Below are 10,494 nucleotides of genomic sequence, written 5' to 3' on the forward strand. Positions count from 1 at the left end.
ACATGTCCTATACACAGGATGGAGTACTATTTCACCACAAAGAATAACAAAACCATGTCATTTGAGGGAAAATGCATGGAATAGGAGGTCATGTTAAGTGAAATAAGTCAGACTCAAAAAAACAAGTATTGTATTTTTTTTTTTTCATTTCATCTGTGGAATCTAAAATATAGCAACAGTAACAAAAACATAACATGGACATATAAAGGGACTTTTTACTGAAGAGGAAAGGGGCTTGCAGGAAGGGTGGATACAATCAAAGGATGTTACATGCATGATACATGCATACTCAGGTTTTTAGCATCACAATTCACAATGACCAAATTATGGAAACAACCTGGGCATCCATCAATGGATGGGTGAATAAAGTAAATGTGATATATATACACAATGGAGGAACCCTAAAGATAAATAAAGTTATGTCATTTGCAGGAAAATGAATGGAACTAGAGATGATTGTGTTAAGTGAAGTAAGTCAAACTCAAAAGGTCAAGGGTCATATGTTTTATTTCATATGTAGAATATAGAGAGGAAAAAAGAAAAGAAAGATGGGGAGCCAGGGATCTCATGAGAAGTAAAGGGAAGTGAGCAGAGGAAAGAGTCCAGGGTATGTGAGGTAGGGTGGGGAGGAAGTGCTGGGGAGAGATATTGGCCAAATTATACTGCCATACTGATTATTATATGCACATGAGTATGTAATAACAAATCCCATCATTATGTAGAACTGTAATGCAACAATACAAATGTGAAAGAAAAAGTACACATTGTGTATTGACTACCACAGTCAAGATAATTAACATCCCCTCATATCATCACAAATTTTTGGATAATGAGATCCCTGATATTGCTCTGCTAGCAAATATTTAAAATAAGCTGCATTCTTGTAGGAACTTTGGATTGTACAAAGGGGAAGGAGGAAAGGGGTGGGGACCAGTGGGGTTGGGAAGGATGGTAGAATGAGTCAGACATTATTACACTACATACATGTATGAAAAATCTAAAAAATATATTTATCACTGTCAAAAAAAAGTTAATGAAAAAAACAAACAAACAAAATAAGCTACATTCTTATTAACTATTGTCCCCATGTTTTACATGCAGTTCCTAGTTACCTCATAACTGAAGGCTTGTTTCAATTGACCATTTTCTACTGTTTTTCCCTAAACCTCAGCTTTTCATAGCTATGGTTCTACTCTCCATTACAAGTTTGACTTTTAAAATTGTTTTAGATTCTACATGTAAGTGAGATCATGTTATGTCTAGCTTAATTTCCTTAGCAAGATTCATGTCCTCCAGGCATTTCCATATTGTTACAAATGGTAGGCTCTCCTTCATTTAAAAGGGTGAATAATCATTAAGGAGAAAATTGGAGAATGTATATCATGGCATTTCTAAATAACAAGTAGGTCTGTTTCTGATTTATTCAGTAAGCACTACGTTTTCCACAATAAATGCCTCATGTCACTTTCCCATCAAGAGTGTATGAGGGTTCCCTGCCTTCCACCTCTTTAACTTTGATTCTTTGCGATAGCCAGACTGACAAGCCTGAGGCGATATCACATTGTGGTTTTCATGTGCCTTTCCCTGGTGATTAGTTTTGTTAAGCATGTTTTCATATTCCTGTTGCCTAATTGCAAGTCTTCTTTGGAAAAATGTCTACTTAAGGTTTTGCCTGCTTTTTTTAAAATTGTCTTGTTTATTTTCTTCAAGTGATAAACTTTCACTGGATAGTATGGTTATTACTCTTAAAAGATGTATAGTTTACAAGTATTTTCTCCCTTTCCACAGATTGCCTATCCATTTTGTTGATTATTTCCTCTTATGTCAGAAATCTTTTGGTTTAATATATTCCCCATTGTTTAATTATGCTTTTTGTTGCCTGTGTTTTTGATATAAAATCCAAAACATCATTACTGACTTCAACATCAAGGAGCTTATTTCCTATGTTTTCTCCTATACATTTTGCATTTTGCATTTAAGTCTTTCAAACATTTTGAATTTATTTTGTGTGTGTGGTGTAAGAAAAAGGTTGCATTATTCTTAAACATGTAGGAAATATTTTCTAGTAAAAATCACAAGTTAATCCACAAAATAAGTAAAAAAATCATAAATGTTGAAATATATTCATTATCTTTTCTATCCAAAAGTGTATGAAACTATATCAGTAACAGGAGAAAATGTGTTACATCAAAACAAATGTGGTAATTAAATTGCACATTGCTAAACAACCAATGGATCAAAGGGGAAAGTGAAAGGGAAATTAAAAAGAAACACATTGAGTCAACAGAAATGGAAATACAACCTACCAAAACTTAAAGGATTCTGCAAAAGCAGTTTTAAGAGGGAAGTTTTCAAATGATAAGTGCCTACCTTAAAAAAGAAGAGGTTTCAAATTAAAAACCTAAGTTTATATCTGAAGGGATGAAGGAAAGAAATAAAGGAAACAAATCAAGAAAGGAAAGAAAAGAAAGAAAGACAAACTACATTTTGGTTCCTTAAGTTTTTATTTTATAAATATAGTTTTGTATATATTCAAAACGCGTTGCTGAGTTTTGTTGTTATCCTAGTCAACCTTTTGAAAGCACCAAACCAGAATTCCTGCCTGCTAAAAGAATCACAAACTATGTGGGATGGAGCAAAATGCTAGCCAGCTCATCAGTAAATGTCTCAAACTTATTTAGAAACTTAATTATCTATTTCTATTTGCTTCCAACTTATCTTAAAATGTGATTTTTGCAATTTTCCTTTGTACAAACTGACAAATAATAACTATATATCCTTAAGGTGTACAATATGATGTTCAGTGTATGCTTACACTATGAAATGATTGAATCAGACTGATCAATGTTATCATCCCATCAATTACCTACCTTTGTTTTTAGTGAAGAGATTTTTCAATGCTATCCTTTTGACAATTTATGATTGTGCAATGCATTTTCTGGGATATCCTCTTAGGATTTTATCAAGGAACATTCCATTTGTGCAATGCATTTTATTAATCATTGCAACCATGTTGTGCATAGAATTGCATATTTCCTGTCTATCTGAAACCTCACACCTTTTGACCAACATCTCCATTTTCCCTGTTTCTCTTTTTCCCAGCTTCTGGTAACCACATCTACTAGCTGAGTCTATGAGTTTGACTTTTTTAAGATTCCACTTACAATTGAGATCATGCAGCATTTAAGGGAACCCCAGCATGCTGGTGATGGGCATACAAATTATTACAGCAAAGTTGAAGAATAATTCTGAGTATCTTCAGAAAAGCAAAAATAGAATCACCAGCAGTTCTATTTCTGGGCATATATTTAAAGGAATTGTAATTATTATGTGGAAGAGATATTGATTCTCCTGTGGTCTTTTCAGCATTTTTTATACTACCCAAGGTAAAGAAACCACCTAAACGTCCATCGAGAAATGAGACCATGTGGTTTATATATGCAATATCATAATATGCAGGCTGGAAAAAGAAATTGTCATTTGAGATAGCATCGATAGAAGACTGTGGCTGAACCCCTAGTGACAGACTAGAAGGTAGAAGGCAAGGATTAACATTTTTCAATTGGTGAAGAAAATAGGTAGAATTTCATTCCTATATCTAAGAAATAACCTTCTAAAATAAAGTTTCAGAACATAAAACTATAAAATTATGTCTTCGGTGGAATTATAGTAGAAAAAAATTGTAAGTTCTTCTAACAGAAGGAAACCAGATGAATCTTGAAGATGACTGTAGGCTATGGCAAACTCAACCAAGTAGTGGGTCCTAAGATGATGAATAAGGCTTAAGATATTCAGCATGTAGTCATCTGAATTGACAAAATTAATGTTTTCTTAATTTTAATAGGAAATCATAAACAGCTCACATTCCCATGAGATAGAGAAAAAGCATTTATTAAACATTTTGCATAGGGCTATGTTAACTCCTCAGTTCTCTTTCATAAGATAATTTGAAGACATCTGGACCATCTGAATATGACACCAACCTATTACATTGATAGCATCAGAGTAATTAAACTTGATTGAAATGGGAAGTTATTATGTTAGAGTCTTAGACACAGGATAGAACAGATTCAAGGACCTGACATTAATGATGTGTTCATACATGAAATCATTTAAGGCATTGAGACAATCCTTTCATGTTGGGAGGGCCTGTGGAGAGGGAGATGAAGTGAGAAGCTAAAAGAGTTTTCTTGGATCTAAAAGTGGCTGCTGATGCATGACTAGCAAGAAAAGGTGACATTAGCCCCTGTAATAGTCAGTTGTGCATTACTACAACAAAAGGCCTGAGGCAGCTAACTTTTTATAGAAAAAAAAATTTTCATTTAGTTTACATTGTTGGATCTTCAAAGTCTAAGATTAGTGACCCCATTTTCTTGGCTTCTGGTGAGTGTAGTGAATGGAGAACCATGGTGGGGGGTCCATTAGCAGAAGCAAGTGGTCGCATCTCCAACAGGATCAGAAAGAAGTAGATGGGAACAAATTCAGGTTTTTATAATAACCTTCTTGGAACTATCAAGGAGTCATGAGAAATTCTTCATGCCCTCAATGACCTTAGGATCTCCCTCCAGGCCCCACTTCTTGAAGGTCACACCACATCCCAGTGGGGCCACTCATGGGATCAGCTTTTAATTTTAATGGGCTCTGGGTGACATACACCATATTCAAACCATAGTTCAGTATCTTTAAGAACACAAACTCTGTCAATAACTCAAAGAGCGTGGAAGAAGATCTTTCCCTGGTCTCACCTCTGATTCAAACTCTAGCCTCAAATACCAATACCCAGCTTAGTGTGACATGACTTCTACCCCACAGAAAGTGTGAAATTTTAAAAAAATGCATTAGTTAAAACCACTGAGCTATGAGCAGTTTGTCATGATGCATAAAAATACTTATATACAAATGATATGGAAGGCTGTCATCATTTTCTCTTTTGCAGAAGTTGACTTCACAGTGAATGCAGGGGTGCCAGGTGTAGGGAAAAGATTGCTGTTCCCTTAAGAGAGAACTCTGGAACTCTGGAACAATGCTGAGTCATTCATAATAAAAAGGCTTTATGTCCCGTGATCAATAATCCCTGTTTACTTCAAACTTCTGTTATGTTTATCAACTACTTAATATTTCAAGTAACTTTTAAGAAAGTGTGGGCATGAATATATCTAACTCATTGTACTATATAAGCTTGGAAGCATAGTGTGGTTATATTTGAAAGAAAATATAGATTCATTGTAATAATGTGAAAGTGTTTCCAAGGACACCGATGATTATTTTATCTTAAATGAAAAAGTCAGAAGTCATATTCTGTCATGTATACATCCAAGGACACACATGACATGTAGAAAATGAGAACAATAATATAGCAATTGCTAAGAGCAGTTAATTCTTGATTATTGCATTATCATTTATTTACATTTTCTTTTATAATTTATTATAGTTATTATTTTTTCCAAGTCAGTTTATACATTTTCCACAGTTAAAAGTTGTAAAATAAATTAATGGAGTAGGTTTGATGAGGCATTGTCTCAAGTGATTAAGAAGAAATTACATTCTTGCTCAATGCCACCTAAGACATTTAATCTAATTTCTGTGTTCAAAATAATTTAGTAAAAATTCTCTATGGTCTAAATCCCTCAGGTCACAGAGGTATAAGTAAGTCCTTCATTTTATTTTCTGCCTAGAAGTCAGAATAAGCTACTAAATATCTCTTTTTCTTTCTTCTCCTTTCTATCCATTTTCTCCCTGAATTTTTCTGAAACATATTCCTAGAAAATTTAACTAAAATTCATTGTGGATGCCTGATGTATTTCATAAATTCTTAATATTTAAATAATATTTGAGTACTGAGTAAGAATTCCCTGGATTCCTTGCAGTCTATCAAAAAATAAGAACAAGATCTTCAGGTGAGTTGGTTTCAGATTGACCTTGTATCATTTGCTATTTTAAACTATTTAGGAGTCATTGAAGTTCTGTATCTTTCAAAGCAGGGAACTCTCTTATTCCAAAGATCATCCTACCTAGTTCATCTTCTCAGGGCTCAGATATTTAAGTTCTAATCTCTCCTTCTTTCTTTTGAGTATCAATCCTGTTTTGTTTTTGTTTTGTGCTCTCAGGATATCCACCATGTGCCTAGTAGTCACACAGCAAATTTTTGAAAATATGTTATAAAATCTAGAAATACTCTCAACATTTCAAAATCTTGTAGAAATAAGAGTATGCTCTGTGTAAGTAATAGCAAACAGAAATCTCATAACATTGCATTCCCTGATGGTAACACCTGTAGGTACACTAAGAAGCTATTAGTGGAGTAAAAAGGGAACACCTCTTTGTGATAGTGATTTTCATCTAAGACCTTATGTATTACAAATGCTGCATCAGTTGACCAAGGAAATAGTATATTTAAGGTAAAAGTGAAAGAAAATTAAATAAACCAAGGAATGAACTGAGAATATTGGCATGATTAAAGAAGGTCGAACACTGGGTAATAGGTATAGTCTTAAGTTAAATTAAAATGATAAATTTAAATTGAATAAACTAAGTGATAGAGAGGAATTGAAGTGTTTGAAGCCATCGCTTGTTAAGAACCACAGGAATCGAGGGATGAGGAAAGGATGCTCTCATAGGCAGGTGGAAGCACTACAGGGAGGAGACTAAGCCTCTACTCTCATAATCCACCAGGGAACATTGCAGTTTGGTAAATCTTCCCCAGGCAAAACCTGAGATGAGAAGTGGAGAACCAAAAAGAGTCAGATTGTCATGAGAAAACAAAGGGGAAGTCAGAAAATGTTATTTCAGGATGACTGTGAATTAGAAGGTAAGGGAGACCCGGGAACGAGAGTTGAACAGTTGAACTTACCTTTGAAGTACTAAACTGCACTCACGTGTTCATTGCAGCCCTCATTGATGTTTGCTCTGTTTCTTCAGCATTTTATAATAATATGAAGTTTGAAAAACAGCACCAGTTCATCACTGAACTAAAAATTAAAATGGGAAAGGCTAAGGGAACCTCCATTTCCTGGGTTGCATAAATGTTAGACATTAAATAAAAATATTAACATCATTTCCTAAATTAATGCTTACATTCAAAATAGATATTATCTTTCCATTATTAGTCTTGCTTTATCCATAAGGAAGGAAAATCTGAGTGAGTTACAAGAGATAACACAGCAAATACCAAAGCCTAAAATTGATTTTAAATCTCCATCTCTGAAGTTTGGGCTTCTCTAGTGGTGCTGTTCTGTGTTGAGCTGGTTGCACTCTCCTGATGATTTCTTTTTCCTCATGAAAGAAGTACAGTTTGAGTGTAAAACATAGCCGTTAGCTATAAAGGAGGTGCAAGTTCTTTTTACCTTGAGCTGGTAGTACAAAACTAAAACTAGAGTCTTCTGCTTATGGGATTCATACTAATTACCGTGTGTTCACTTGAACATTTCAGAGTTGCACTTATTATTGGCTCAATTTGTTTTTTATATGATGATGAAATGAATAGGGAATTTTGTGATTATGAACTCCCCGCAAACAGAACACATTTTTGCTTTCTGAAAATAACATACACAAACATAACAATGATTGCATCACTCAAAATTCTTAAGATAATCACTGATGTATCTTCAATCAAACCCTTCTTCAATATGTAGAGTGAAAATGTTCCTGTCACCAGAGAGGGTGAGGGTAGTTAGTTACTATTACCATATTTTCCAGCCTATTCTGAAGAACACAGATGACTTGGGGAAAATGCATTTTATTTTTATTTCAAATTCTGAGATTCTGCAAATATTTAATAACATAATGGGACAAGTAAAGTTGTTAGACTGAAAGTTAATGAAAAGTTTAAAAAAATGAAAATGGATCTGGATGAGCACATTAGAAGCATCAGGTCCTATGAGAAAACCTGTGAGGAGGAAAAGAAAAAATGGTGAAGCAATGCATCAAAAATATATCCTCCTCTTTTTACCAGTTGCTACCTTATTCTAGAACACTGAGGCAAGTGTCGTGACACAGGGAGGGATCAACAGAGAGCTGGTTTTCTTTAATGTCCACATGTTTTATGCCTCATAGTTTGCTGGGGCAACTCCTAAAGATTTAGGTCGTCAGACGGGTCATCCCGGTCTGATTGGCCCCTCTCTGCTTTTCCTCTCCAATACTTCCTTTATACATTTTAGCATTAAATATGCAGTCATTGCTACATTCATGCTGTTAAATTTAATGAGGAACTCTGGAACATGTTTTCTATAACACCGCAGAAAAGTTTTCTCTCTTCTAAAGGAAATGGCTTCACTTAATTTCTGCCACTGAGGATCTGCTCCAAAACTCAGCTCATAGGTGTTAAGCTGTCTAAATGTAAATGAGTGCCACATTTTGTATATGTCCCATTTTTCTCATATGTATGTGGAGCTACTTGTATATAATGCATTGTTTCATTTGGAGAGCTAGATAAATGTTTTTAATGTTTTGGAACATTGCCTTTTATGTGGTAAATATTCTATGACTATTAGATCATTATCATTATTACTTTTATTCTTTAGATTTTTCTTCCACAACAGTCATGCTGTTGGCTGAGGCAAATCAAACTTCTGAAGTCACCTTCATCCTCCTGGGCTTCTCAGAGTTCCCAGACGTTCGGGTGCCCCCGTTCCTGGTGTTCCTGACCATCTATATAGTCACAGCTGTTGAAAATCTGAGCATGAACCTGATCATCAGGATCAATCCCAAACTTCACACCCCTATGTACTGTTTTCTTAGCCACTTGTCCTTTATTGATTTCTGTTATTCCACTACAGTGACCCCCAAACTTCTGGAGAAACTGGTTATGGAAGACAGAACCATCTCCTTTACAGGATGCATCACACAATTCTTTTTGGCTTGCATATTTGTAATGGCAGAAACCTTCATGTTGGCAGTGATGTCCTATGACCAGTTTGTGGCAGTTTCTCACCCTCTCCTCTAAATAGTCATCATGTCCCAGAAGCTGTGTGCATCATTAGTGGCTGGAACCTACACATGGGGTATAGTCTCCTCCCTGACACTCACCTATTTTGTCTTGGCATTATCCTTCTGTGGGTCTAATATCATCAATAATTTTATCTGTGAGCACTCTGCCATTGTCTCTGTCTCCTGCTCAGACCCCTCTGTTAGTCAAATGCTTTGTTTCATCATCACCATATTTGATGAGGTAAGCAGCCTCTTCATCATCCTCAGTACTTATATATCCATCTTTGTCACTGTCGTGAAAATGCCATCCACTGGTGGATGCCAAAAAGCCTTCTCAACCTGCATCTCCCATGTGAACACCATCCCTGTTTTTCATGGGACTGTCTTGTTCCTTTGTTGTGTACCCAACTCCAAAAACACATGGCTCATTGTCAAAGCAGTTTCTGTATTTTACACAGTGGTCATCCCCATGCTAATCCCTTTGATCTACAGCCTCAGGTACAAAGATGTGAAGAAGAGTTTTAGGAAGCTGATGAATCACCCCACACTATTCTGTTGAAGATTTAGATTTCCAAAGGAATTTGATTTACCATCCTGAATTTTTTCAGTGGTTCTCACACTGATTTGAATGATTTATTCAGTTCACTACTCAGAGTTTCAAATCTATGTTTTAAGACAACTATGTGATCATTTGGTTTTTGTTCATTTCAATGTTTAGCAAAATAGCTCTGTGAATTAATGTGTTACAAGTTGAATAGTGTCCCCTAAAATATCCACTCAGAACCACTGAAGTGACCATATTTGGGAAATAGCATCTTTGTAGTTATAATTCAGGTAAGGATCAAAAATGAGATGACAGAGGATTGGGGAACCTAAATCCAGCAAGATTGTTCTTATAAGAGATAGCAAAAGAAAATACAGATACATGAGGAAGAGGGCCATGTGAAGAAGGAAGCAGATTGGCATTTTAGTCACCAGTCAAGGAGTAAAGAGGGATTCTTTAAATCCATTTTAGCGATGAGAATGTCAGGGTTACAGTGGAAATCCACACAAACAGAGCAGTCAGAGTTGAATAGGAATGTGTATATAGAAGAATGTGTGTACTGATGAGCAGCTTGAACACGTTGTCTTAAAATTCTACCAAATTCTTTCTTTTCAACAGCCTGCTGTACTTTGTTATGCTACAGGAAGTGATGTTAGACTTAACTCTCACCATCAACTGACTGTTGATTTAGGTTGAGGATGAAGCTCATAGTAGCTTTCACTGTAAAATCAATCGATAAATAAAACATTGAGTTTATTTGAAGTTCCTGAGAAATGACCAAGAGGGGGAAAAAGCAGAAACTATTAATCTTAAAAAGCGAGTGTCAAAGTTGATTGTGTAAATTCTAATTAATAATAGAGCAGATAGTACAATAAAGTTAAGAATCAGTTGTTAAGCTGTTAAGATAGTACAATAAAGTTAAGAATCTTCATGGAATGATTTTGTTTGCTAGATAATTATGGCATGATTGCAACTGTTTTGATTCAAATATCCTCTGAACTGATTATTCACAAGTTTGGTTTAAA

At 35.1% G+C, this 10,494-nt stretch overlaps 1 pseudogene; it reads left to right on the forward strand.

Annotated features, from left to right (window-relative positions):
- Nucleotides 1-8,539: 8,539 nt before the first annotated feature.
- On the forward strand, nt 8,540-9,484 carry LOC124959382 (olfactory receptor 5D13-like; annotated as a pseudogene).
- Nucleotides 9,485-10,494: the final 1,010 nt, after the last annotated feature.

Source organism: Sciurus carolinensis, chromosome 11 (genome assembly GCF_902686445.1).
Source record: "Sciurus carolinensis chromosome 11, mSciCar1.2, whole genome shotgun sequence".
Taxonomy (NCBI): Eukaryota; Metazoa; Chordata; class Mammalia; order Rodentia; family Sciuridae; genus Sciurus; species Sciurus carolinensis.